This window comes from Ovis canadensis, chromosome 7 (genome assembly GCF_042477335.2).
Source record: "Ovis canadensis isolate MfBH-ARS-UI-01 breed Bighorn chromosome 7, ARS-UI_OviCan_v2, whole genome shotgun sequence".
Taxonomy (NCBI): Eukaryota; Metazoa; Chordata; class Mammalia; order Artiodactyla; family Bovidae; genus Ovis; species Ovis canadensis.
In genome coordinates, this window is record NC_091251.1 from 75524809 (window position 1) to 75551163 (window position 26355).

General features: G+C 41.5%; 1 long non-coding RNA gene across 2 annotated transcripts; it reads right to left on the reverse strand.

The window, feature by feature from the left end:
- Positions 1-689: 689 nt before the first annotated feature.
- LOC138444406 (uncharacterized) lies at positions 690-26355 on the reverse strand. 2 transcript variants are annotated; one of them, XR_011258455.1, is made up of 3 exons: positions 26131-26355; positions 22125-22264; positions 690-1327 (listed from the first exon to the last, which is right to left on the reverse strand). It is a non-coding gene; the product is annotated as an uncharacterized lncRNA (long non-coding RNA). The 2 variants fall into 2 exon arrangements; XR_011258456.1 differs by lacking the exons at positions 22125-22264; positions 26131-26355 and adding an exon at positions 10312-10402.

Sequence of the window (26355 nt, forward strand, 5' to 3'; positions counted from 1 at the left end):
GATTCTTTTTTCTTACTTACTTATTTTTTAGCTGGACTGGGTCTTATTTTCTGCATGCTAGCTTTCTCTAGTTTCAGCAAGCCAGGGATACTCTTCATTGCTGTGTGTGGGCTTCTCATTGTGGTGGCCTCTCTTGTTGCAGAGCATAGGTTCTAGGTGAGCAGACTTCAGTAGTTGTGGCACCTGAGTTTAGTTGCCCCTAGGGGTTCAAACCTGCGTCCCTTGCATTGGTAGGCGATTTCTCATCCACAGCCACCAGGGAAGTGAAGGGAAGTGAAGAGAAGTGAAATCATTCAGTTGTGTCCGACTCTTTGTGACCCCATGGACTGTAGCCTACCAGGCTCCTCTGTCCATGGAATTTTCCAGGCAAGAATACTGGAATGGGTTGCCATTTCCTTTTCTAGGGGATCTTCCCAACCCAGGGATCAAACCCCGGTCTCCTCCATTTCTGGCAGATGCTTTACCGTCTGAGCCACCAGGGAAGCCCTCTGATTCTTTTTATGCTGAAATTGATCCCTTTCTCATATTCTCCCAGAAAAAAAAAATGTTAAAACGTATAAAATGCTTTAATGTGTATGAGACTCACTTTGGAACGCTTGCTAAAATGCAGATTCTCCAGTGCAGCAACCAGAGATTTTGATTTAGGAGGTGGTCTCAGACCATCTTAAAAGAAGTACCAACATAGAACATGCCACATTTCAATTTGTATTATAGTTTTTATGTACAGACAAACTTTTATCTCCTTGGTAAATTTCTCAAGGTCAGGGACCATTTTAAAAAATTAATTTCTGATTCCTCCTAGTTGCCTCACACTCAGGTACTTCACAGGTATATAATAGTTACTGAATGAATGAACACTGATTAATGTCATGACATTTTTATATAGATAATAGCATTGCCAGGAATAAAGTTTCATGAGACAGGTTTGGCATGCTTTTTTTTCATAATCAGTTCAGTTCAGTCGCTCAGTCGTGTCCGACTCTTTGCGACCCCATGAATCGCAGCACGCCAGGCCTCCCTGTTCATCACCATCTCCCGGAGTTCATTCAAACTCACGTCCATCGAGTCGGTGATGCCATCCAGCCATCTCATCCTCTGTCGTCCCCTTCTCCTCCTGCCCCCAATCCCTCCCAGCATCAGAGTCTTTTCCAATGAGTCAACTCTTCGCATGAGGTGGCCATAGTACTGGAGCTTCAGCTTTAGCATCATTCCTTCCAAAGAAATCCCAGGGTTGATCTCCTTCAGAATGGACTGGTTGGATCTCCTTGCAGTCCAAGGGACTCTCAAGAGTCTTCTCCAACACCACCAATTACAGTTTGACCAGCACCTACAAAATGAATAAAACTATCAATAATTATTCAAGAGCAAGGGCAGAGAGCCTCTAAAGGGAGGAAAAAAAAAACTGAAAGGGTTCCTTTCTTCACAAACTTCCCCTTTCCCTCTGCTCCAGTCCATAAAATTGTGGGGAAAGGTAGGAAAAGGGTGATGAGTTCAGTGGCTGGTTCAAAGAATGAGGAATAAAACAGAGCAAGAGATAGGAAGGAAAGCAAAATAATTACCTATTGCACTCTCCTCCAAATCCAAGAAATTACTCCCGTAATACCTGCTAACATGGAGAGGGAGCAGCTTGAAGTCTTACACACATCACGCCCCTAGAGCATTTTTCACATTTCCTCCTCTAGCCAGTAAATACACACGCACGCACACACACACACACACACACACCACAAAGGCTTCAGATTCATTCTACTCTTGAGCAGGGACATACTCGTTCCTGGAAAATTTTAGTTGCACTTCTCAAAGCTCTAGGATAACTATGGTACATTTTCAGACAGTGTCAGTTTTATTTCAGGATGTGGAAAAAAAATGTTTAACATGTTTGCCTCTTATAAAGGTCTTGTGATACATGTGCAAGTAAAATTAGCAAAAGTCTGCTTTTCCATGTCAGTCAAACTTGTGTTTTTCTTGAATGCATAATGTAGAGTAGAAAATTTTTATGTGTAAAGAGTGACTGAAAACTGTGGCATTCTTTGTTGTAATCAAGGAACCCACTGATATTAGCTCTGGAGCCTTTTTTAAAAAGTGAATATGCAGGTTGCTACACAAGGCAGAAACAAGTTTTGTGGATATCTGTGACCCACATGGCTTATACTTTGACCCGAGCAGACAAACAAACATGTGATTTCTCAGTGAGTCCAGAAAGGCTGAAATATCTATTATACAATTGACACTTATTTACCTTCAAAGTTTCTCACCTCATAAATCACTGTTACTACTTGAGTTATACACAAAACTATTGGCCCCTGTAAACCAACCCAATTTCCTGACATAATCGCCCTTAATCAAATGTTTTGGTATACTGAAATATTTATGGTAAAATCATATGATAGTTAGGATTTGGTTCAAAATAATACAGGATGGGGGAAGTACACTAGGTTAAAGTTTCAAACTCAAGGCTGACTTGCTTTTTGTGCAATGACCAAAGACAAAAACCTGGATAGCTTGACTAATTTGTTCATTTTGATGATAAAGTCTCACTCAGTTGTCTTACTAAATATCTTCTAGTTTGTTTGTTTTCAGTCTAAATAATTTCAGATAACAATTGCAAAGGTGTTAATGTAATTTTTCCATATATCAGTAAAACTGCTATAATAAAAATAAAGACTGAGAATTAGATGGAAATCATAAGGACTACTTCTTTGAGATTCTTGGTTCATTTAAGCATAGAGGAAGTTTTGGCTCTGGTGAAACAGAAAACATTATTGGGACTTCCCTGGTGGTCTAATTGTTAAGAATCCACCTGCCAATGCTGGAGAAGGCAATGGCACCCCACTCCAGTACTCTTGCCTGGAGAATCCCATGGACGGAGGAGCCTGGTAGGCTGCAGGCAATGGGGTCATGAAGAGTCTGGCACGACTGAGCAACTTCCCTTTCACTTTTCACTTTCATGCATTGGAGAAGGAAATGGCAACCCACTCCAGTGTTCTTGCCTGGAGAATCCCAGGGACAGAGGAGCCGGGTGGGCTGCCATCTATGGGGTCGCACAGAGTCGGACACGACTGAAGCGACTCAGCAGCAGCAGCAGCCAATGCAGGGAGCATGGGTTCAATCCCTGGTCTGGGAAGATTCTACACGCCGCAGGGCTGCTAAGCCCTTGGCCCACAACTACTGGAACCATGCTCTAGAGCCTGTGCCCTTCCACAAGAGAAGCCACGAAAGTGAAAAGCACGCGCACCGCAACTAGAGAGGCGCCCCAGCCACTGCAACTGGAGAAAGCCAGAGAGCAGCAACAAAGATTCAGCACAGCTAGTGGGGTGGGGGGAGTGTTCCTTTAAAACAAGAAAACATCATTAGTCATCTTCTTCAACATAAAAGGGCTCTGACAAGAATTCTGTGGAAACAGTAAAAAAGAAAAAAAAGAAGGCTGACTGGGTCACAGAGCAGATCATATGACACTGGTTACTTGGCCTGTGAGTGGGATGTCGCAACTACTAGAATTGTTTATCTCAGGAACCTGAAAACGCTGCACCGTAATTCTCTCTCCAGCAACATTCTAAAAATATTTCCTCAGCATTTCCCCTTTTATAGCCCATAAAGCAGTGAAAAAAATGTTTGCCTTTTTGCTGGGGTGTGGGTGTGGGTTCTAGAGACACTGAGACTCCAAAATAGAGGAAAGAATTGCCAAGATGGTGAACCTGGTGCTGGTGTCAGCTGCCTGCGGTGCAGCCCAGTTTTCTGACGTGGACAGAATCCATGAAAAGCAGCCTCTTCACTCAACCAAGGGGACAAGTGGAACATTTCTTTCCTTTCAAATTATCATTTGAAACATTTGAATATACTTTAAAAAAGTATGATGTTACTGTAGTGTAAAGCGAAATAGTCATTTGGATGTTAATATTTTAAAAAGAGATTTCAAAGAAATATAATGATTTTATTGGGTACTTTGACCATAACCATGTATTCTCCAGAGTACTATTTGCTCTCCTCTGCTAGGAACGGTAACAGGTGGAATACTGAAAAGTCCTAATTGAACTGGTTTTCTTTTTTTTTAAGTAAAGCTTAGGAAGGTATCAATTATTTAAAACTTCTCTAAAGCATATGTATAGGGAGAAGATTTTCTCAGTTATTTAAAAATTAGGTTAACAAAATATTTTTATATAAACAGTAGTTTCAATATTTTCTAACACTCTAGTGTGTTCAAAGTAGGTTAAGAAAGCATTGCCTAATAAAGAATCTCAGTGAAATGTGGGAGGAAATGAACTGATTTGATATAAGAAAACTTGGGCTCATAACAAATCAGTTCCTAAATTGAAACTTATTATTTGCATATGCATTGAAGACAATGCCTGAAACCTTTTTTAAAACTAAGTATTTCAGGTTGGTACAAAAGTAATCGCAGTTTTGGACTGTGAATTTTAAATCATTGTAACTAAGCTCAAACACACCTCTATTAATCAAAATAGGAACCATTACAATCAACACATTTTTGCCAATGAGAAATAAGTTTGTTTATCCCTATAGCATAAAAGTTCATGCTTCAGGATTTGATGGACTTTTGGAAAGCATTTTCTGGCTCCTGCTGGTTGTAGAAGGATTTTCCCTGCAAAAAGTTGTGGAGATGCTTGAAGAAGTGGTAGTTGGTTGGCAAGAGGTCAGGTGAATATGGGAGTGAGGCAAAACTTTGTAGCCCAAATCATTCAACTTTTGAAGCTTTGGTTGTGGGACGTGTGGTCAGGCAATGACTTGGAGAAGAATTTGTCCCATTCTGTTGACCAATACCAGCGGCAGGCATTGCAGTTTTTGGGGCATCTAATCAATTTTCTGAACATACTTCTCTGATGTAATGGTTTCGCTGGGATTCAGAAAGCTATAGAGGATCAGATGGGCAACAGACCACCAAACAGGGACCATGACATTTTCTTGGTGCAAGTTTGGCTTTGAGAAGTGCTTTGGAGATTCTTCTCGGCCCAACCATTAAGCTGGTCATCACTGGTTGTCACATAAAATCTACTTTTCATTGCACTTAGCAATCGGGTCGAGAAATGGTTCGTCATTGCTGCCTACATTTTAAGTGAAGACGACACTTCAAAATGACAATTTTTTTGATTTGAGGTCACATCATGAGGCACCCAGAGCTTCCCTTGTGACTCAGCTGGTAAAGAATCTGCCTGCAGTGCGGGAGACCTGGATTCAATTCCTGGGTTAGGAAGCTCCCCTGAAGAAGGGAAAGACTACTCACTCCAGTGTTCTGGCCTGGAGAATTCCATGGACTGTATAGTCCATGGGGTCACAAAGAGTCAGACACGACTGAGAAACTTTCACATGAGGCACCCACTTATGGAGCTTTTTCACCTTTACAATTTGCTTCAAATGCCAAATGACCATAGAATGATCAACACTGAGTTCTTCAGCAACTTCTCATCTTTATAAGAGGATCAGCTTCAATGATTCTCTCAGTTGGTCACTGTCAACTTCTAATGGCCACCACTACGTTCCTCATCTTCAAGGGCCTGGTCTCCTTTGCAAAATTTCTTGAACCACCACTTCTCTGTATGTTTGTTAGCAGTTCCTGGGCCAAATGCATTGTTGATATTGCAAGTTGTCTCTGCTGTTTTATGACCCATTTTGAACTCAAAAAAAATCACTCAATTGATGCCCTGCAAATAGGTTCATCAGTACCATCTTTCTAGATTTCATATAAATGTGTTGATATATGATACTTGTTTTTCTCTTTCTGACTTACTTTACTCTATCATAGGCTCTAGGTTCATCCACTTCGTTAGAATTCACTCAAATGTGGTCCATTTTACAGCTGAGTAATATTCCATCGTATATATGTACAACAATCATAGAGAACAGACTTGTGGATGAGGGTGGGGGAGGAGGAAGGAGGGGGTGAGATGAATGAAGAGAGAAGCACGGAAACATATACATTACCATATGTACAACAGACAGCCAATGGGAATTTGCTGTATGACCCAGAGAGCTCAAACCGGTGCTCTGTGACAACCTAGAAGGGTGGGATGGGATAGGAGGTGGGAGGAAGGTTCAAGAATGAGGGGACATATGTGTGCCTATGGCTGAGTCATGTTGATGTATGGCAGAAACCAGCACAATATTATAAAGCAATTATCCTTCAATTAAGAATAAAATTTTAAAAAATTGCTCAAATTTGCTTTTTGTTTAAGATCATTTCTATAGTCTAAAATAAATATAAAATAAACAGCAAGTAATAAGTCATTAGCAAAAAGAACATACTGCAAGAAATGTGCATTAAAATGATATATAACATAAGCACATTTAAGAATGTATTCCAATATCAAACAGCAAAGTTCAACAATGCAAAACCTCAATTACTTTTGCACCAGACTAATAAAATTTCCCATGAATTTGAGCAAACTCAAAAGATAGTGGAGGACAGAAGAGCCTGGCATCCTACAGCCAATGGGGGTTTCAAAGAGTTGGACATGACTTAGTGACTGAACAACAACAAAATTTCCAGTATAATTCTGTGGACAGCTTTTTCTTTGGAAAGGCTTATTTCTAAGGTAAAGGGAAACTTTGATTTTTGTACCTTCAACTGATCACAAATGAAACAGTCAAATCTGTTTTAGGGAGGTTTTCTTATGACCTTCATTGCACAGAAAGGATGTTTGGGTGATGTTTGTGTGGATGCCTAGAAAACAAACGCATCCTCTGGTCAAAGCTGAGACAATGAGGTCAGCATTTTCACCCACTTGCCCTGTCCTTGGGCTCCAGGATACAGAGACTGTGGCTTTCAAATGAGCGCCACAAGCCTTTCCACTTGTCTCTACAGAAACAATTTCCTTAACCAGAATTGCCGGCACTTGTTGTGTAGAGTAAGAACAAACTTTGGCACAAAGTTAGAACGTGTTGAGTATTCTGAGAATTGCTTTACCAATTTAACATTTTTTTCCCTCTCCATTAGACATTTCCATTGGGCTTTCCTGGTGGCTCAGTGATAAAGAATCCACCTGCCAATGCAGGAGACGTGGTTTGATCCCTGGGTCAAGAAAATCCCCCGAAGAAGGAAACAGCAACCCACTCCAGTATTCTTGCCTGAGAAATCCCACGGACAGAGGAGCCCGGCAGGCTACCAACCATGGGGTTGAAAAAGAGTCAGACACAACTCAGTGCTAAATAACAACCAAAAGACACTTCCATTAGTATACAGAGAATTATTTCTTTTACTTAAAAAAAAAATTCCATTCCTCACCTCACTTCCCCTTCTAGCTTACTACTCTTTCTGTTCCCTCTGCAGAAAAACTCCTCAAAATAATCTACTCCTCTTGTCTGAAATTTCTCTTCCCTCTTCTTCTGAGCCCACTCCCTCAGGCCTCTCCCCCCACCTCTCCTCATAAATTGCCCTTGTTATGGCTACTAACATTTCCCACGTAGTAAAATCCAAGGCACATCTTCTTTATCCTTACTTGGCCCATCAACAGTGTCCTCAACAAATGATCACTTTATATTTCTTCCTTTGGTTTTCAGGACTTCCTCCTCTCCTCAATGGCTGCTACTCAGTTTCCTTTCTGGTTCCTCCCGTCTTTCTGACCTGAAACACGGGACAGCTCCAGGGCTCAGCCTAGGCTCTTTGTCTGAAGACTACAGTTTCTCCTGGGGAATCTCAGTCTCATATGTGGATGATGTCCAAATGTACATTCCAGCCCTGACCTGCTGCCACGCACATATTCTGCTGCCTGTTCAGCATTTCTATTTGCATGTCTGACAGATGTCTCACTTTTCACATGTCCCAAAGTGAACTTCTCCCTGAGTCTGCCTCTGCTTATTTAGTTAAGGTAATTCCATCCTTCTGGTTCAGTTCAGTTCAGTTCAGTTCAGTCGCTCAGTCGTGTCCAACTCTTTGTGACCCCATGAATCTCAGCACGCCAGGCCTCCCTGTCCATCACCAATTCCTGGAGTTCACTCAGATTCACGTCCATTGAGTCAGTGATGCCATCCAGCCGTCTCATCCTCTGTCATCCCCTTCTCCTCCTGCCCCCAATCCCTCTGGTGCCTCAGGCTAAAAACTCAAGACTCATCCTTTACTCCTCTCTCTTGAATAAAGTACTGAATGAAAAAGTTGAAGTTTGTGTAATATGACACTTAGGGACAAAGGGCCAGAATTCTCACCACTGCCTGACATCTGCAAAAGAGCTACTGCCACCTCTTTCCCTCTAGAAATGGCAAGTTTTCAATCATCAGCTATATTCACCCTTTGGACAGAACAGAGAGCTTCTATTCAGACTTGCAACTTCTACTAACTGATAACAATTGCCCAAACAGGTCCCAGGAAAGAAGGAAAAACACAAAGCTAGACATCACATTCCCTTTACACATACCACTTAAATATGTCAAATATTTTCACACACGTTTCCTTTATTCTCAAGTGGTCAACTCTCCCACTAAGTGCTAAGGGGGAGCTCTGTGGCCCTGGAGACATCACCTTCTGCAGAAGTCCTGCGGAGAGAACATAGATGGCACAGCTGCTGCTGGGCACTTGTACTGGAGAAATAGAGCTGGCCTCTTCTCCTCTGGGGACCTACGATACAGTTCTTGAGTAAAGGGCAAAAATGCTCCCACAGGTAGAATGTAGATTTTAAATAGTAAAGAGTATATTCTGCTTTCGAGGATCAGTCCATTTCTTTGAAAATAAACTGTGTTTCCTGCTTTTTTTTTTTTTCCTTTTGAACCACTCTCAAGAGCCTGAGTGAGGTGCTTTGCATTTGATAGGTACTCAAAAAAATGTTGCTGATTGCTTGGAACTTTATCCTCCCCTTTAAGTGGGTTCCTTTATTCTTTAAGGACTAAATCATATTTCTAGGTGTTTCTACCTCCCTACCCAAAGAAACACCTACATGCCACACAAGCCCCAGCAAGTATGTGCATGAAGAAGGCATTCTTGCAGTCTTGGAAAGCTGCCCTTCTGGTGGGACATCACTGAGGCTTTAGACAAAGGGGAGATGAGGAAAAAGGAACTTAAGGTAGTCACATGTTCTATATGCTACCAGTTTATTAGGAGAAATTCCCATAGGATTCTTAGTTTATCACTACTAACTGCTCCACCTTCTCCTTTACAAATTGCATTTGTATTCTGTCATTTTTATTATCAGTTTTGTAGTCTTTGATGTCTTAAATTCATTTAAATACCTCTTCTTTAAATACCTTTAAACTTATTAAATACCTTTTCTGATTTTAAAAAGAGATTGTTGTTGTTTAGTCACTCAGTCATGTCTGACTCTGCGACCCCATGAACTATAGTCTGCCGTGGGATTCTCCAGGCAAGAATACTGGAGTGGGTTTCTATTTCCTCCTCCAGGGGATCTTCCCGACCCAGGAATCAAAACCGCATCTCCTGCACTGGCAGGTGATTTACCACTGAGCCACCAGGGGAGCCTGGATAAATCATGTACGAGGCCATGAAACAAGTCTCAATAAAATGAAAAGGGACTGAAATCATACAAAGCATGTTCTCTGATCATAATGGACTGAGCTTAAAAATCAACAATGGAAGGAAATTTCTGAAATTCACAAATAAATGGAAATTAATCAACACTCTCCAAAATATCCAAAAGATCAAAGAAATCACAAGAAATGTGAGAAAATATTTTGAAATACATGAAAATGAAAACACGACATATCAAATTTATGGGATGGAGCTAACACAATAGAGGGACATTTAAAGTTGTAAATGGTTACCTTAAAAAAGAAAGATCTTGGGAAGGAGGCTCAAGAGGGAGAGGATATATATATATATATATATATATATATATATATAATTATGACTGATTGGTGTTGATGTACAGCAGAGACCACCACAACATTATAAAGCAACTATTTTCCAATTAGAAAAGAAATCTTAAATCAACAACCTAATCCTTTACCTAAGAAACCAGAAGAAGAGCAAAATAAACCCACGGCAAGCAGGAGGGATAAAAAGATTAGATTGGAAATAAGTGAGGTAGAAAACAAACAAAAAAAATTAGAGAAAATGAAACCAAAAGTTGACTTCGACAAGGTCAAGAAAACTGACAAAAACCAAGGAGAAACAATGAATAAAATAGCCAGGAAAGTCTGAGTTAAGCTCAGAGTGGCAAACATGACACAGAAGAGCTAAACCACTTAATAGAGCAGATTAATAAATACGTCACATCCCAGAAGACTCTTTCATCTCCCTAGATGAGCCCCAGTCGCAATCCTAGAGGACTTCACCCATGCGACGGCCTTACTAGGCAGCTTCTCCTGTCATTCTTATTTGATGGATGGGGACACGGAGGAGAGAACAAGTACCTTGTCCAGCCCCACTGCTGTTCTAAGCGCAAAAGTGAGAATTCCAAACAGGCTCCAGATGCAAAGCACTCACGAAACCAAATATGCCACCAGAAATACTTAAACCTTTCCAGAAATGTTTTACTTAAAATATGAAAATAAATTAAACTCTAATCTCATGGAGTAAAGGGGAAAAAAAAGATGGACATTATCTAATAGATATCCTCAAAGACTTGAAATACTTTCAAGAGCTTCAGCTGAAAAAATTGGGACAAAGGAGTATGAAGAAATCACTTTGTATTTATGTATTAACTGTACTTTCTACTAAATGTAATTTTGAAATGTTCTTCTCTGGAAAAGATACAGGAATAATAAGGTTTAAAAAAAAAAGCTGCACAGTAGAAATCTGTTAGAGCTATTACTAAGGAAACCCATGAACCCATGAAAAAATGCTTGAAAATAAATGCAAGTAATTGAAGCAGATTAGAAGTTTAATTCTGGTTTCAAAGGAAAAAAATGCTAAAAGCAAAAACAGAGGAATAACTTTCTTTCTTCCCAAGTATAACATTGTATTAATTTAAGGTATAAAACATAATGACTTGATATATGTAAACATTTCAAAACGATTACAATAGCCTAGTTAACATTCTTCATCTCATATAATCATATGTTGTTTTCCAGTGATTACAGTTTCAATATCTACTCTCTCAGCAACTTTCAAATATATAATACTATATTATTAACTGTAGTCATCACTCTGTACATTACATCCTAGAACATCTTTATTTAAAAAAAAAGTTTATTATTTATTTGACTGTGCCAGGTTTTAGCTGCAGCACACGGAACCTGCTGTTTTGGTTGTGACATGCATCTTTGGCTGTGGCATGCAAACTCTTAGTGAGATCCAGTTCCCCCACCAGGGATAGAACCCAGACCCCCTGCATTGGGAGTGCACAGTCTTAGCCACTGAACCCCCAGGGAAGATGCCAGAACTTACTTCTTATAACTGAAAATTTGTGCCTCTGACCCCTTCACCCATCCCCATCATCCACTTCCTCTTGGCAACCGCCAGCATTTTCTCTGTTTCTATGAGTCCATTTTTTTTCTAGATTCCAAATATGTAATATCATTTGCTATTCATCTTTCTCTGACTTATTTCCCTAGAAATAACTTTAGAAAGGTTGTATTTGTCAGGGTTCTGCAGAGAAACAAAACCAATAGGAGAAAGAGAAGGGGAGACTTATTTTAAGGAATTGGCTCATGCAGTTTGAGAGGGTGGAGGGTCTGAAGTCTTTAGGGCAGGCAGGCAGAGTTTCTATGCTGCAATCTTGAGGAGAATTCCTCTTCCTTTGGGAAACCTCAGTCTTTGATTTTAAGGCCTTCAACTGATGAGATGAGCTCTACCTAGATTATGGAAGGTAAACGGCTTTATTCAAAGTCTATTGATTTAAATGTTAATCATATCTAGAAAAATAGCTTCATAGCAAGAGCTAGACTGGTGTTGGACCAAACAACTGGGCCAGGCTGACACACAGAGTTAACCATCACAAAGGTAGTCAAGGAGGTGTTTTCTCCCTCTAGTTCTTCTTCGGCTGAGGAAGGAAAGAGCTCCGAGTACTTGGATACTGTGCACTGGGCAGAGTCACCTAAGCTTGTTCAAGACTAGCAGACACCAGTCTAAAGCTGCTAAAGCCTCCATGGAAGAAGTAAGAAGTTTTGGTAGCTGACAGAGGTGCTGAAAATCCTAGAAATGTGATGAGGGCCCTTGGAGGACCAAATTCAAGAAGAGTTCAGGGTAAATTTGACAATTTTGTTCTTAAGGCTTGGATAAAATGAAGTAAGAAAGATAATACTAGAATAAGCAATGACTGATAACACTGAAATAAGTATAGGATAAAATTAATTACACACCTACGTATTTTTTGAAAATGCTTCCAATTGTGTATAATTCTTTACACTTCAGGATAATTCTAGAAATTATTTGTGCCTAGCTCCTTTATGAGAATATTATTTCTTTTTAAAAAACCCAAAAGCATGTCAATCTTTGACCCTCAAAACCACTATCTGTGAGAATGGCACCTAGTGATAGCTTAATTAATACCTAGGTAGAAATAAAACAACTTCTGGAATGCTAGCTTTGCAAATCTAAGCCAAACCTATCCCATGAGAGCAAAAGTCCAAACTGGTGCTTTAAAATACTCCTAAACATCTATCTCTTCTCTTATTTCTTTTCTTTGAATTTCAACAAAGAACAAAGGAAAGTTTGTTGCTTTCCTACTCCTAAGTTTCTTAACTATTCTTAAGAAACACAGTTTTGTTCTGCCTTCCATTACTGACACTCTGTTCATCTACTTATCAAGGGCATAGGGAACTGACACCATTTCTATTCTCCTGGTTCCTGATCATTTAAATAAATTCAGTATTCATGTTCTGCATTGTATTAGCAACAAATGTTCCATTAGGGCCTTCACTATGACCCTAACGAAATATTCCCATTTCTGATATTGTAATCTTCCAAACAGTCAACAGGAGGAAAAGGAAGTGGGGAGTTCCTATTGTGCTCACTAGAGTTTTCTCCGAGAAGGCAATGGCACCCCACTCCAGTACTCTTGCCTGGAAAATCCCATGAGCAGAGGAGCCTCGTAGGCTGCAGTTCATGGGGTTGCTAAGAGTTGGACACGACTGAGCGACTTCACTTTCACTTTTCACTTTCATGCATTGGAGAAGGAAATGGCAACCCACTCCAGTGTTCTTGCCTGGAGAATTCCAGGGACGGGGGAGCCTGGGGGGCTGCCATCTCTGGAGTCGCACAGAGTCGGACACGACTGAAGTGACTTAGCAGTTAGCAGTAGCAGCAGAGTTTTTTCACATGATCCCAGCTGGGGCCAAGATTGGTAAATCAACAAAGAACAGCCCTTTCATAAGAACGAGAAAGTAGATGTGAGAAGTTCTGTTCCTCCTGCCAAAGGTCTTTCCATCATCCCAATTATATGGGGAAAAAAATTAAGAAAAATGCAGATTAAGGGGTGGGAGACAAGAGTGAGTCTATCCTTTATTGACAGGCTGGGGAGGCTGGTCTTCTTTACGCTATGGTCTTAAAAATCATTCTATGATGTTGCTGGGACCAGTGATGTCGCTGACTCTCTGGGAGTGGAGTGGATTAACTAGGAAAGGAGTCTATTATCAGTCCTAGAGGGCTGGCTATTAAGTCTGTGGCTCTTCCATTTTTTATTCTTTCTCTTTGACCCCTAGTTACTTACAGAAATTTTAGGCACCTTCAGCCTGGGGCTGAAATACAGAAAAGAGTTAAAATACAGAAAAGAGTTAAAATTCAGATGATGGTTTTCCATAGCTTTGTTTTCATTTCTAGGCACCAACTCTGGGTTGGTTTCCATACTACACTGAAGGGAATTCTATTGTTCTCCTCCACATTTTATTGTTACCACAATAAAGCTGGCATGGATGTGACTTGTGCTTCTGTGAGCTGGCTATGTATAGAAACGTCCTGTTACTCATTTCCTGCCCATTCTTCTCTTCCAGAGAGATATTCACGCTTATACTGGGACAACTACTGATAAATTATAAACTTATTCAGAGAAATTTAATCCACAGAATCTCAGCTGCTATGGGATAGGGCTATGTTCCATTGGTAGCAGTTGCCAAGAGGTTCTGAGCCCCACTATTGTAAATGTTAGAAATTATCTTTATGGCACATTTTCTGAAAGCTGTTAAGATTCATGGGTCTGAGAACAACTCAGCTAGACAAAGCTGCTATACACTATACAGGCAAATTTGGAGGGGGGAAAGTAATAGGATTCAGGGCCAAGTGTCTCTCCATGATCTCTGACAAGAAAGAAGATTATTCTAGAAATAATGAGAGAGTATACTCTACCCAAAGATGAATATGGTAAAATGTCAACAAAGACTATTTTTATTATAATAGGATATCAATGTGAAATGGAATGTAGAAGCTACTCTACGTTCTTCCTCTCCCACTGTACGCTTCCTCTACCACATTTTATCCTGGATTAAGACTCTTCCACTGCCAGGCAGATCAGTTTCAACACAGCAAAGGCTCCAGGAGCAGCCATCACTGAGGCAGCCAGCAAAAGATGAGGGGTCAGTGTGCAACGTCAGTGTAACAGAGGCTGCTTTCTTATCCTGAAATTCTTGCCTGATGAGAATGATCTGCTACCCACCACTATGTCTCAAATACTGATTCTTTCAAGGAACTCAGTTTAGAGAAATAGTTATCACCCTGTCTTTCCATCACTCTCTAGCAGGCCAGCTGTAGAAAGAGGCTTGGCTTTGATTATAATAAGGGAATATAGGGAGTTTGGGAAGAACATGTACACACTACTATATTTAAAATGCATAATCAACAAGGTCTTACTGTGTAGCACAGGGAACCCTCCTCAATGTTATATGGCAGCCTGGATGGGAAGGGAATTTGGGAGAGAATGGATATATATATATGTATGGCTGAGTCCCTTCATTGTTCACTTGAAACTACCACAACATTGTTTGTTAATCAGTTGTATTCCAATACAAAATTTTAAAATCTTTAAATAATATAATAGAGGAATAAAAATACTAATTCAGGAAAAAACCTAATTCAGCTATGGCAGCTGGATCAAAAGTCTATATGATGAAATAGTTAAGTTCATAAATGACCTCAGAGTGGTAATCTGCAAATAGAAAACTGAGTCAAGTTTGTGTGTTCCTAGGAGAAGGCAATGGCACCCCACTCCAGTACTCTTGCCTGGAAAATCCCATGGACGGAGGAGCCTCGTAGGCTGCAGGCCATGGGGTCGCTAGGAGTCAGACACGACTGAGCGACTTCACTTTCACTTTTCACTTTCATGCATTGGAGAAGGAAATGGCAAGCCACTTCAGTGTTCTTGCCTGGAGAATCCCAGGGATGGGGGAGCCTGGTGGGCTGCCGTCTATGGGGTCACACAGAGTTGGACACGACTGAAGTGACTTAGCAGTAGCAGCAGCAGCGATAAAGCAGTTTTCCCTGTGCTGATTGAAGTAGCCATCCCTACACTGGGGAACCTTAGGAAGGACCTGGAAAGTATATTCCATACAAAGTAAACCCCAGGGACACTGATTGAGGCCGAAACAAAACTAGTGTTCAGGCCAGAAAACTCACCTACATTATAGCAGTTCACAGTTCTGGGGATTAAGTGAAAGGAGCATATGTTTTTATTGTTTATTTTGCCATCTTGCTGGAGGATGGCCAGGTTAATGTAGGTTACATTGGACACAGCAGCTGCAGAAACTCTGAGTTCAGTAAGAAACATTCTTCTGGGTATGGTAAGTAGCATATACCTTTTTCATTAAGTAATCTCAGATAGTGCAACTCATCTCAGAGTTCCCAGAGCTCTGCTGGATATAGAGGTTTTTCAATAGCTTTCTTGCAGGGACTTTCCTCATTGACAGAAACTCATCCCCAGTGTTCAGTTAACCTGAGGTTTTCCTGATGGTTGACTACTTAATTCTCCAAATTCAGTTTCTCATAGTAAAATAACCTGCTCTTTCTACTTCTGGGGTTGTTTCATGAGTAGAGTAGCTTGTTCAGTCTCTAAGTTGTGTCTGACTCTTTGTGACTCCATGAACTGAAGCATGTCAGGCTTCCCTGTCCTTTGCTATCTCCCAGAGTTTGCTCAAACTCATGTCCATTGAGTTAGTGATGCCACCCAACCATCTCATCCTCGGTCACCCCCTTCTCCTCCTGCCTGCAATCTTTCCCAGGATCAGGGTTTTTGTCCAATGAGCTGTCTCTTAGCATAAGTGGCCAAAGTATTGGAACTTCAGCATCAGTCCTTCCAATGAATATTCAGAGTTCATTTCCTTTAGGATCGACTGATTTGATCTCCCTGCTGTCCCAGGGACTCTCAAGAGTCTTCTCCAGCACCGCAATTCAAAGGTATTAATTCTTCAGCACTCAGCCTTTTTTATGGTCCAACTCTCACATCTGTACATAACTACTGGAAAAACCATAGGTTTGACTATACAGACCTTTGTCGGCAAAGTGATGTCTCTCCTTTTTAATATGCTATCTAGGCCTGTCATAGCTTTTCTTCCAAGGAGCAAGTGTCTTTTAATTTCATGCCTGAACTCACCATCCACAGTGATTTTGGAGCCCAAGAAAGTAAAATCTGTTACCGTTTCCACTTTTTCTCTGTCTATTTGCCATGAAGTGCTGAGACCATATGCCATGATCTTAGTTTTTTTAATATTGAAGAGTAGCTGGTGTACTTTAATCTGGGGCTGCCTATATCCAGCCCTGATTATCATTCTTGTTTGCATACAGAGGAACTTTTAACTTGTCTGTGCATTCAGGTTGTTGCTCTCTGAAATCTGTGCCTTGATGACTGGCGACTTTGCTACCACTGCAAGGAGTGTGATGTATATCTACATGACTTTTGTTAGGCTTCTGACAAAAGCCAGAGCAGCCCAGACACTGATCCACTGAGGAATGTAAACTCCAAATATAGCAATTAAAAAAATTCTGCTCAGTTGTGTCCAACTGTTTGCAACCCCACAGAACGTAGCCTGCTAGGCTCGTCTGTCCATGGAATTCTCCGGGCAAGAATACTGGAGTGGGTAGTCATTCTCTTCTCCAGGGGATCTTCCCAACCCAATGATCAAACCCAAGTCTCCTGCATTGCAGGTAGATTCTTTACTGTCTGAACCACCAGGGAAGCCCCCTAATATAACATATTAGTCATGTAATATGGTTATTTACCTGCCTCTTCCAGAGTAGAGGATCCAGAACATGTATGTAGGCATTTTCTCACTTTTAACAAGTGCTTTGGTTCTGTAGGGTTTCCTTGGGCTTCCCTGGTGGCTCAGATGGTAAAGAATCCGCCTACAATGTGGGAAACCTGGGTTCGATACCTGGGTTGGGAAGATCTCCTGAAGAAGGGCATGGCAACCCACTCCAGCATTCTTGCCTGGAGAATCCAGATGGACAGAGGAGCCTGGCAGGCTATAGTCCATGGGGTGGCAAAGAGTCAGACACAACTGAGTGACTAAGCACAGTTAGTCCCTTAGGGAAGAAAAAATGTGAATCCCAGGGGAATTTCCACTGAATTCCTAGAACATGGGTACCCTAAATGGGGTGTTCTTTTGGTCTAGTCTACTTGATCCTTAGGAACATTGTCTGAATATCAGTAACTATTTTCAAGGTAGCCCACCTTTCTCGTATAGTGTCTTCCAGAAGCCACTATCATAAGGAATCCCTTCAGCATACTTATTCTGCATTCAGTCATGTCTTTGCCAGAAGACTGGGGATATATAGTTTGTCCACAGTCTGTAGGGTGGCTAAGGGATCTCTCACCTTCAGGGTGGACCCACAAGATAAGCTTTTGGGGAGGAGGTTTTGCTGGGGAGGAGTCTTGTGTTAGCTATTCAGGAGAATTCCAAAGCAAAAGCTTTGCTCTTGGTCATCTGAGCGTTTCTTTCTCATTGAAGAATTTCAGGGCATTCAGTTTGGCTCAGAATGTTTGTTGGTTGGCCACTAAGTCATGTTTGACTCTTTTGCAACCCCATGGATTATAGCCCACCAGGATCCTCTGTCCATGGAATTCTCTAGGCAAGAACACTGGAATGGGTAGCCATTCCCTTCTCCAGAGGATCTTCCCGACCCAAGGATGAAACCTGTGTCTCCTGCACCTCCTGCACTGGCAGGTGGACTCTTTACCACTGAGCCACCTGGGGAGCCCTTGGTCCAGAATATGCAGTGCTTAACTGAAGCAAAAGCAGGTCTTTCTTGGAGTAGCTGTGAGCTATAATAGTTTCACACCATCCCCACATCAGGAATGATATGACAGGACTTTGTGTTGTAAGAAATACTTCAAGAAAATATACTGAGATAGTTTTTATGAATTTCTTTCTCCTCTAGTATTTATTGAGCTCAATCCCAATTTATTCTCAGACATTCTGATTTAATTACCTAGGATGGGGACCGGAGCTCCTGATGATCTGAATATGAAGCCTGCAATGGCAGCCACCAACTACCCACACCCTTCATTCCACACACAAGGAAATCAGGGGATTAATTAAAATGGTACCAATATAGCATATTTAAGTAAAAATTTTTTCATAAGTAGTTAATAATTTTTAAAACCTGAACCTTCTTGACCAAGGGAGGCTTAACTGTTTGGACAACTGTTTACCATTTCCACTTGTTTTTTTCTAGGAACTAAAGGTCTTCCTTATCCCTGATATTAACTCTGTGAACACAGATTAACCTTTCTAACCTTTTTAAAAAAAAAAGAACTACCAGCCAAATATTTACCCACAGGAGCTGACACAAACAAGTTTAAAAAGAAAAAAGAATAAAACTTAAAATAACATAGTTGACTCTCATTTTCAACTTTCTCTAACAGAACTTTAGTACACAAAAAGTTAGCAGAACTATTTTAAGTAGCTCACAAAATTAAAAACCAAACAAGGATTAAAATATGAGAGGCTAGGCTTCCCTGGTGGTCCAGTGGTTAAGAATCCACCTACCAATGCAGGGGACACAGGTTCAGTCCTTGGTCCGGGAAGACCCCGCAGGGCAGCTAAGCCTGTGTGCCACAACTACTGAGCCCACGCTCTAGAGCCTGTGCTCTGCAACACAAGAAACCACTGCAATGAGAAGCCCACATGCCTCAAAGAGTGGCCCTCACTTGCTTCAACAAGAGAAACCACATGCAGCAACAAAGACTCAGCCAAAAATAAACAAGTAAATAATCTTTTAAAAATCCAAGAGGTAAGCAGGTGCCATGGTGATTTTTAAAATGGCTGAACCTTCTTTGACACACCTTCCTCCAAGAGCAGGGTCAGTTCCCTCCCCTTGACACAGAAAGGTTAGTGATTGGTTTAACCAATAGAGCAGGACTCAACAAACCTTTTCTTTTCTTTTCTTTTCTTTTTTTTTTAACAAACCTTTTCTTTAAAGGACCAGATAGTAAATATTTTAGGCTCTGCAGACCATATGGTCTCTGTTGCAACTACTAAACTCTGCATCAGAGCATGAAAGCAGCCATAGAAGGTATATAAACAAATGGACATGACTGTGTTCCAATGATACCTTTTTTATAGAGACAGGTGGCAGGATGGATTTAGCATCAAGCCATAATTTGCTGATCCCTGCCATCAAAAGAGTATGGAAGAACTGATGGCTCTGTGACTGCTGAAAGTGACAGTGTTAGCTGCTCAGTTATGTCCGACTCTTTTCCAACCCCATGGACTATAAGCCCCCCAGGCTCCTCTGTCCATGGGATTCTCCAGGCAAGAATGCTACCTTGAGTTTGCCATTCCCTTCTCCAGGGGGTCTTCCTGACCCAGAGATTAAATCCTGCATTGCAGGCTGATTCTTTATCACTGAGCCACAAGGGAAGCTTTATGATTGCTGAGGAGAAGTCATAAAAGGCCACAGAGATTCCACCTGTGTCTCCTGGAACACTCAGCTTCCTCTTGGAACTTGGCTGGCCACTATCCTGGGAGAAGCACACATCAGAGAGAGAGGACCCACACAGGTGCTTCATGTCATCCAGGTGCCAGCATGAGAGTGAGGAAGCCTCCACATGATTCCAGTGTCCACCCTTTCAAATCCCCCCTCAGCCTTTGAGTCTTCTCTGCAGAGGTTTTGGACATTGTGGAGCAGAGATAGAACATCCCCACCATACCATCTGAATTCCGTAAGGATAATAAAACTGTTGTTGTTTTATGTTACTAGGTTTGAAGGCAGTTTGTTGTGCAACAATAAATGAGGATAGACATTAGCTGAAAAAATGTAAAGGCCCACATGGAAGGCTAAGAATCAGTTCTTGACACTGTTGTGGTTTCAGATACTTTGTTGTTGCTCAGTTGCTCAGTCATGTCCGAATCTTTGTGACCCCACGGATGGCAGCACACCAGGCTTCCCTGTCCTTCACTATCTCCGGGACTTTGCTCAAACTCACCATTGAGTCAGTGATGGCGTCCAAACATCTCATCATCTGTCGTCCCCTTCTCCTCCTGCCTTCAGTCTTTCCCAACATCAGGGTCTTTTCCAATGAGTCAGCTCTTCTGCTCAGGTGGCCAAAGTATTGAAGCTCCTGCATCAGTCCTTCCAATGAATATTTAGGGTTGATTTCCTTTAGGACTGACTGATTGGATCTCCTTGATGTCCAAGGGATTCTCAAGAGTCTTCTCCAACACCACAATTCAAAAGCATCAATTCTTCGACACTCAGCCTTCTTTATGGTTCATCTTTCACATCCATACATAACTAGTGGAAAAACCATAGCTTTGACTATATGGACCTTTGTTGGCAAAGTGATGTCTCTTTTTTTTAATATGCTGTCTAGGTTTTCATAGCTTTTCTTCCAAGAAGCAAGCGTTTTTTTTAATTTCATGGCTGCACTCACTGCCCACAGTGATTTTGGAGCCCAAGAAAATAAAATCTGCCACTGTTTCCACTTTTTTCCTAGATTCTTTGTAAGTAATACTTAAAATTTATGATGCTAGTCTATACTAGAAAAGCTTTCTAACATTAAGTAGTATGAACTATGCTAGTAGTCACGTTTAAATTACAATGAATTGACTTCATCACTGCAAGCAAGAGAGAATGCCAACATAACCAAGTCAGTCTTTTGTAACCTAATCTTGGAAGTGACATCCATTACTTTTGCCATGTTCTTCTTATCAGAAGCAAACTATTAGGTCCACCCCACACACACAGGCAAAATTGTTGAGGGGCAGTTTAGAAGCATGCCTGCCTCAGGATGTAAGAGAGGATAAGTTTTAGGAGGAATGTTTGCATACCTAAAAATAGTCTTTTTCTACTCTCACATTTAATTGATAGTTTGGGCAAGGAATTCGAGTTAGGCTGACTCTCCCCCCACCACCCTTACTCCTCAGGCTGCCCTGAGGAGACAGAGAGGGGGAGGCAGACATGCAAGGTGAGGATACTGAGCTCTTTAATGGCCCCCGCTGCATGAGGAAAAGTCAGTAATGGTCTTCTTCATATTCCCTGGAGGACCTGGCCAGATGCAGAGCATGTGAAAAAGTGTAGGAGAGCAGACCTAAGAAGACAAAACTTAGAAGATAAAGCATCAAAAGCATCGGTTATGTGCCAAACACTTGGAGACCTCTATGCTTTGAAGAAATAGTCATTACAGTGTATCTTTATCTCACCAGTCATCTGAACAACCTGCCTAACGGAAAACAGAACTGAGTGAAGATGAAATCGGAACACTGAAACATTAAAACAAAATAGACAACAAAAAAGCCAAAACCAAAATCAGTATAACTTCTGAACGGGAACAAAAATATAAGGACAGCAGTGGTCAGAACCCAGCACAAAAGAAGGAGATGAACTAGATGAAGACATTTTATCTTTAACTGTTGACGAGAATGGAAACAGTACTTAAAAGCTTTGACATTTCTTTAAAAGAATTTCTTTTCTAAAGTTGAAATGTAGTTGATTTTGAGGGCTTCCCTGGTAGCTCAGATGGTAAAGAATCCATCTGTGATGCAGGAGACCTGGATTTGAACCCTGGGTGAGGAAGATTCCCTGGAGAAGGGAATAGTAACTTAGAGAATTTCAGTAGACAGAGGAGCCTGGTGGGCTACAGAGTCAGACACAACTGAGCAACATCACCACATTACCATTGTGGATTTACAATATTAGTTTCAGGTATAAAACATTTTCAATATTTTTATAGGGTAGATTCCATTTAAACTTATTACAACATAATGGCTGTATTCCCCTATGCTGTACAATATACCCTTATTTTAAACATAATAGCTTGCACTGAAATTTCAGTTCTTATATATAAAACAAAACCTACCTCTAGATGGACATGAGGCTGACGAACTCCTATAAATTCTCTTTGCTTTTGATGAATCTCAAACATTGCTGAAGTGCAAGACAAATCCTGGTGAGAAGGCAGTGAGAAGGTCCTAAGAAGGTGACACCAGTTAACATGTTCTGTGGAGAAACAGCAGAGTCAGCTGCTAAAAAGAAACCCTTGGGGAGGTAAGCGACTCTTAATCATGACGATGTGTGAACACATCAGGGGAAGAACACCATGCTGGTGAGCTATGCCGATAAATTTCATACCTGAGAGAAGAACCTGTAGGCTTCCTTCCCCATGAAACTGACACAGAAATGCCAGCTGTATAATTTCACACTGGAATAACTAAGAAGTAGGCCTAAATATGGAGCACAGTCATGGCGAGTCTGATGTTGTGTCCAGTAGATTTTCTTCAAAAATGAACAGTGTTGCCTCAAGACTTGTAGGGAAGTATTTTGGGGCTTCCCTTGTAGCTCAGTAGTAAAGGCTCTGCCTGCAATGCAGAAGACCTGGGTTCAATTCCTGGGTTGGGAAGATCCCCTGGAGAAGGAAATGGCAACCCATTCCAGTATTCTTGCCTGGAGAATCCTGTGGACAGAGGAGCCTGGCAGGCTATAGTCCATAGGGTCACAAGAGTCAGACATGACTTAGCAACAAAACCACCACCACCATCCCTAAGCTGTCTACACACTCTATGCTTCCCGTGCTTTATGCACTTGGTTGGCAAGATCAGTGTCTGTTATGGGCATACCTGTTGCACTGAAAACAACTGAGGAAGTTTGTCCTTTTATCCATCAATTACCGTAACTATTTCAGAATTTGACAATGTAATTCTGTCTCTTCTCAGAATAATGAGAAGGGTAATGACCCGAAGGAAATTTATCATTCTCAGTGGACAGATAAGCAAGATGCTTTTGAAATTTTAATAGATCTCCTGCAAGCACTTGTTTTATGTTTAGATGGTATCCATGGTGATACAAATTTGAGATGAAATAACAGTCTAGCTGGCCGAGCATTTGTCCTTGCAGTATATCAACAGATTTTCATTTCATATTTATCACGGTTGTCCTTTGAAGTGTCGTATCTTAACCTTTTTTTAAAAGTCCTATCATTTTCAAGAGTCTTTGGAGAAAATCTCCAGAGGGCAAATCTTTGATGTTTTCTTTGCAGTTAGCTGGATGACTGCAGCATTGCATTCACTAATGAGGTGATGGAAAATGTTAAAACTTAGCACGGATTTTGGTTTGAGGAAGCCATAAATTTGATAACCAAACAACACTCAGATGAAACTTCTTGGAAATTCCACAGACCTCAGATGGTACAGTGGTAAAGAATCTGCCTGCCAATGCAGGAGACTCAGGAGACCTAGGTTTGATCCCTTGGTTGGGAAGATTCCCTGGAGTAGGAAATGGCAACACACTCTAGTATTCTTGCCTGGAGAACTCCATGACCAGGAGAGCCTGGCAGGCTATAGTCCATGGGGTCGCAAAGAGTTAGAAGTGATTTAGTGACTAAACAACAACAACAATACATGAAAAACTACTTTACACATTTTATTATTTACACTGAGCTGTAAGCATATTTCCAGACTGTTAGTTGCTCAGTTGTGCCCGACTCTTTGCGACCCCATGGACTGAAGCCCACCACGCTCCTGTGTCCGTGAGATTTGCCAGGCAAGGATACTGGAGTGGGTTGCCATTTCCTTCTCCAGGGGATCTTCCCAACCCAGGGATCGAACTCGGGTCTCCTGCACTGCAGGCAGTTTCTTTACCGATATTTCCAGACTACCTTGTACAAATGCTTTGAATGAAAACTTACTCTACAAAAAGCATCCCAGAATTTTACTTTGTCTAAACATCCTGTATCTGCGTTGCTTTAAAAGAGCTTACAACACAGTCTGCCTTCTAGATATAGCATCACTTTTCCCTTACTGATCACCTCAGGCAGACGTTCAAGGGGGATTTTTCACAGGACTTTAGACATGTCACATGTCATTTCTTCCAAAAGTTTATCACATAGAAAGCTTTGGATCAGGAAAACAAGAATCACACAAGTAAAGAGAAATAAGGACAGACTCCTGAAAATCCAGAGTACAGGCCACACCACAGAAACAACATAATCTAATGGGTGGGAGGGGAGTAAAGACCAGGAGCGAGAGACTCAGCTTTCAAGGGAATACTATTCCTCTGCCAGCAGTGGCTCCTGCTCTTTAACAGCAGTTGTTAACAAAATTTAGGCAGTGGGAGTGTCAGATTTTTTAGCTGGGAGACACTTATGGGTAGGAACCTGGCCTGAAGGGAAGCTAAACAATTTGTCTAGCTTCCAGAGGGAAGCCAAGCCCTCTGGGTAGTTATCACACTCTTTTTAACTTCGAATGCAAGTTGCTGCTGCTGTTGCTGCTGCTAAGTCACTTCAGTAGTGTCTGACTCTGTATGACTCCATAGATGGCCGCCCACCAGGCTCCGCCATCCTTGGGATTCTCTAGGCAAGAACATTGGAGTGGGTTGTCATTTTCTTCTCCAATGCATGAAAGTGAAAAATGAAAGGGAAGTCACTCAGTCGTGTCTGACTCTTAGCAACCCCATGGACTGCAGCCTACCAGGCTCCTCCATCCATGGGATTTTCCAGGCAAGAGTACTGGAGTGGGGTGCCATTGCCTTCTTCACGAATGCAAGTTACATAACAATAAAAACAACATGTGTTTTCTGAGGATGCTCTTATGTATAATTTATAAACTTTTTTTGTTTTTACATATGAATTATGATTCTGGAGGGGGTTGTAGGTTTTCTGCAAATTGGTGAGGGGAGCTAAAGCTGTCCTAGGCTGCTCCTTCACATTCACAAGTCTAAAAAGCACTGTTCTGTTCTAAACTGTATGATGCTTTTGAACTGTGGTGTTGGAGAAGACTCTTGAGAGTCCCTTGGACTGCAAGGAGATCCAACCAGTCCATTCTGAAGGAGATCAGCCCTGGGATTTCTTTGGAAGGAATGATGCTGAAGCTGAAACTCCAGTACTTTGGCCACCTCATGCGGAGAGTTGACTCATTGGAAAAGACTCTGATGCTGGGAGGGATTGGGGGCAGGAGGAGAAGGGGACGACAGAGGATGAGATGGCTGGATGGCATCACTGACTTGGTGGACGTGAGTCTGAGTGAACTCTGGGAATTGGCGATGGACAGGGAGGCCTGGCATGCTGTGATTCATGGGGTCACAAAGAGTCGGACACAACTGAGTGACTGAACTGAACTGAATTGAACCTGTAGGAAAGCATGGGGACTTCCCTGGTGGTCCAGTGGTTAAGAATCCACCTTGCAATGCAAGGGACATGATTCGAACTCTGGTCAAGGAACTAAGATCTCCCGTGCCAGAGGGCAACTAAGCCTTTGAGCCACAACTACTGAGCCTACGCGCCACAATGAAGAGCCCTTGTGCCGAAACTAAGACGTAATGCAGCCACAAATAAATAAATAAATACTAAAAACAAAACAAAAAACGAAGGTGCAAAGAGTGAATCAGAGAAGGCAACCGAGGTAACCTCTGACTCTGGACATAGTACAGAACTACTCAACCTCCAGGTTACAAATGAAAACACTGATGGTCAGGGCTAAGTTGATTTTAAAATTCTGTCTTAACACTGCATTGATGATGGCAAAATATTCCCATGGAGGGAGGTTATAGGAACAAGGAAGGAGATGTGTCTTTTCCTAACACCTGTTGATGTGGTCCTAAGCCATAATGAGTCTGGAGAGGCACATCCTCCCATGTAATAGCTTCTTGGGAAACAAATAATCTGAGCTATTTCAAGTCCTGTTGTGAGTTCAACTAGGGTTTGGAGGCTCAGGAAAAAATCCAGATGGAGTGGCTTCAATTCAACACGTATTTACTGAGTACATATGTATCAGGCACTAAACTGGGGACAAATAAGACAAAGGTCTCTATCCTCAGAGTCAAAGGAAGACTTTTTCACCTCTGAAATCCCAGAATCACACTCAGGAACTTACCTGTACATACTAGCTCAAGGACCCAGCAGAACGCCTTGCATTTTCTAGAAGCTGGTTGTCTTTGAGATTGTGCACCATTTCTGAACAGAGTACAAAAAGTAAAATCTAAAAGATGTTCTGGCCTGTTTTCTTTGAACGCAAATGCCTAACTCCTGGGGGAAAAAAACAACCCACTGCAAATTTCAGCTGATTTTGCTCTTGCTCCATGGGGGACTGAGTTAGAGC